The 3,952-nt window shown below is 37.0% G+C and overlaps 1 protein-coding gene across 7 annotated transcripts in view; it reads left to right on the forward strand.

The window, feature by feature from the left end:
* Window positions 1-3,952, forward strand: part of LOC116081753 (prolactin-5A1-like) — a 79,759-nt gene that overhangs the window by 32,814 nt on the left and 42,993 nt on the right. The window contains exon 1 of one of the 7 annotated variants that reach the window (XM_031358416.1): window positions 1,318-1,370. The exons of the other annotated variants lie outside the window; for them this stretch is intronic. The gene's annotated coding sequence lies outside the window, so the exon portion shown is untranslated. Of the gene's footprint in view, window positions 1-1,317; window positions 1,371-3,952 lie in introns of those variants that run through there. 7 annotated transcript variants of the gene reach the window in all.

The raw sequence follows: 3,952 nt of genomic DNA on the forward strand, positions 1-3,952 counted from the left end.
ATTGTTCAGGCAGCATGTGTATAGTAGAGGATTGCAAATTCAATCATTAATAGGAGGAGAGGAGCTCGCCCTGTGAAAGTTCTGTGTCCCAATGTAGGGGAATGCCAGGGCCAGAAAGTGGGAGAAGGCAGGGTGGCAGGCATGGGGAAGTGGGAGGCAACAGGGGTTTGTTTTTGTTGTTTTTGTTTGTTTCTTTGTTTTTTGGAGGGGAAACTGGGAATGGAGAAATTTACATGTAAATAAAGAAAATATCTAAAAGAAAAAAAGATAGAATATTGTCATTTAACCTAAATTAAAAGACTTACATGATTCTACCTTGACTTATATCCAGGCTTTTGATAGTATGCCATCTGAAAAACTTCCTCTCAAATCTGTTCTCTCAAAGTAAAGAGCCTGAGTTGGCTATAAGTAGTTTTTCAACCCTGTCAGAAATCCAAGAATGACTAATATTAACTGAAAATATAAGGAAGCATAACATAGCTTCCAGAACTGAGACAAATTATAGGGACAGCTGCCTACCTATACAGCCCCAGTAGGTCAGTAAGTTGAAGCATCCACCTGTCTTCAGCCTTCTGCCCCATGATCATTTGACAGACCTAGAGAAACAGGAAATTAAGAACTAGCCTACTCTGTCTCAGCAGAACTAAGCTATCCTAACCTGTAAATTGTATCCTTTTTCTGATCAGTATTATGTCTGTAGATGAAATGAGGCAATTCTTGCCTATTGGCTGTCTCACCACAACTGGAGCAACTCTATTGATGCTCAATTTTTTCTTTGAATCCAAGAAAGGGATTGCTGTTAGGAGCATACTTGTCTCAACAACAAATGATTAAATGACATTAAATATCACATTCTGTGGATTTCTGACATTTTTGAAAACCAACTTTCTATGTAAAGTAATCTGGACTATTCTCCATTAACTCCTCTCAGCTATTCTAATTAAAATATCTGAAAACACCCCAATAATAAACTCAGAGCCATGAATTAGCTATTTGGCCCTGAACTCACAGGCTTAAACATCTCATATCAGTTTATAGTAACAGTTATAGAAGGACTGGATCTAATCCTTTTACTTTTAAAATTTCTGTATCAGTAGAAGAAATTTATACAATGAAAACCTAGATCTTGCATCAAAGTAAATTCTGTACCAAAATAAGAACTTATGACTTCAACTTAGTAACAATTAAAAATGATGTCTACCAAATGACATTATGGCTATACAATCAATTCTAGCTATTCCTCATTGTTCCAATTATCACCATTTCTACATTTCCTAGAAAGACAACCTATAATAACCACTTCCAGCCCCAAAGCCCAGGGAACTGGGTCAACGACTCTTCATAACTTCTTCATGCTGAATATTTTGAAGGTAAGGGTAGTATAGGCAAAATAAGGGAGTTAGTTAGCCTTAAGAAAGCCACACCAATGATTGACTTAGTCTCTGATGTCTGTGTCTTGACTGGATCCGGCTGAATGTACAGGACATCAGGAGTTCAAGCAAGTCAGTTCAGCATGTCTGAGGAGGGGATTCATCAAGGCTATATATTCTGTAATATACAAATCTCTAAACAAAATTTTAGTATCATCAAGATATATTTTTTTGTTTGATTCTCTGGAATCTAGTCCTCTGGGGAGGGGGTCTCCCTTTGTCATATCTGATTCATATAACTCTATAAGATGTAAACACACAAAAACAAAACCTTTTTCCCAAAAATAGCATATCCTTCAGTCAGCAACCAGGAAAGCTTGTAACCTGCCCTCTCTTCCAGAGGAATAATAAAACCACAAAACTCAAAATCACACCCATTTTGAAAGTTAAAACAAACCAAAACAAAATGAAGTAAGCTAAAATACTGTATGTGCCTAATCTTAGGCATTGTCTATTTTGCCAAGCAGGATAAAAAACCCAAGATTCCAGTGGAGACCACGTTAGACAGAATTTGAGTATCCTGTGAGGCATATAAAACAATCTTCTACCATCTTAGTGTTCGGCTTTCTGCTTAGAGCAGCCATCTCGTTATATCATTTATCTGTTTGGCTCTCTGCCTGAAGCCACAGACATATTTTATTAATACATGTTTAATATCTATCTGTTGATCTCTCCACTTGGAGCCATAGACAATCTAAAATAATACCTGTACATGGCAGGCAATATAATCACTGCCTTTCTACTCTGGAGTCAGTGACTAATTTTCCCTATCCTAGTTCCAAGCCACAGGTGAAATTCACCATGTGATTCGGACACAATCTGTATATAAATCTATCCTAAAAGGAAATAATACCAACTTTAAATTCACAGTTCAATCACTCTGCCCTAAAAGGAAGGCAAATTCATTCTTCTCCTAACTCAGAGCAGCCTGCAATTCCACACAGCAGTGGATCTCAGGGCCTGCTTTGTTTCAATTCCAGCACTTAAGTCACATGACTTGTCATAAGTCTAGATTTTTTTTTCTCCTTTCAACTCATTGCATTTCATTCTCGATGAACTTGGGAAGTTGTTAATTGTTGTATACATATTTGCGATTTTGATGTCTTCTTGCTTGGCACACCATTTAAAGTGTGTGTGTCTGTGTGTGTAGCAGTATTTAGCCTGTAGTATATAGGTATAGCATAGGCCTTCCCGTTATCCACAAAGGTCAGAAGAAGACATCAAATCCCCTGGAACTAGAGATAGACAATTGTGATCCAACATGTGGGTGCTAAGAATGGAACCTAGGTCCTCAGCAAGAGTGTCAGTGCTTTTAAACAATAAGCCATCTCTCCAGATCTTGAACAGATCTTGTTACATTGTGCAATGTTCTGTATTCTTTGTATGTAAGAATTTTATGTTGAAATCCCCAGTTATCTGATACTAATAGTAATTTTATTTTGTTTTATTTTTTCTGAGTAGATAGTATATATTTATGTATCACATTGGTGCCATGGCATTTCAATTTTTTCTTGTTATGTTTTCCTTTAAGCTAGTACACAAATGTGTGGGTGACTTTAAGCCATTTTCTTGTGTACATCTCCCTGTTTCTAGTTCTCATTTGCTTCTCTCCTAAATGTGTCCATCTTTTCTCCCCTCCTCCATGGTCCTGTCCTCTGGCAATATCTTCCTGTGTCTGCTTGTACATCAAATGTGAAGAATTTGATCTCTCCTTTCACATTTATGTGTGTTTCAAGGATAAAATTCAGCTCATTGGGATACAGAAACAAATTCTTCTTTCCACTAAGCATGTCAAATACATATGTGTATGCATGCATAGTTGTGTATGGTTAAATCTGCTTTACATGTGAAAAGAAGATATGTGACATTTTGCCTATTTTCATTACCCATTTCTTTATTTCCCCTCCATGGCTCTCCTTTAGGTCCTATTCTCTACTCTTAGTTTCAATTCTGCTCTAATATAATATACATGTACTGTTTTTACTTATTTTAAACATACATGTTTGCATAAGACAGAAGCATGATGTTTGTCTTCAAATCTGGCTTCCTCTGCTCCTGTAAGGGCTGCAATGGTTTCCATTTCCACTCACAGTGGATAAAAATTGCTTTGTCTTCACATCTTTCTCAGTACTTGTTGAATTTCCTGCTGCAGTCCCTTCAGAATGATCTTCCAATGCTTATGTCCTGAAGGGTTCCCCTACCACTTCAATGTTCATAGTCCGTATTAACATTTGCACCCATTCTGAATTTAATGTGTACAGAGTTAGAACTACGAATATGTTTTTCTTCTTCAAAGTGTAGATACTGAGATTCCTGAGTATAATTTATTGGCAATCTATTTTCACACCTTACATGCAATGTATGTTTCAGGACCTTGGTGACTTTATTTCTGAGTCTCTTGCTCCATTTCATTGGCCCACATGTCTGTTTTAGTGCCAGGAACATTCTGTTTTTTTATTACAGGTATGGTACTTCACGAGAAATCAGGAATATGTTTCCTCCAGCATTGTCCTTAGAGTTCA

Source organism: Mastomys coucha, unplaced genomic scaffold (assembly GCF_008632895.1).
Source record: "Mastomys coucha isolate ucsf_1 unplaced genomic scaffold, UCSF_Mcou_1 pScaffold7, whole genome shotgun sequence".
NCBI lineage: Eukaryota > Metazoa > Chordata > Mammalia > Rodentia > Muridae > Mastomys > Mastomys coucha.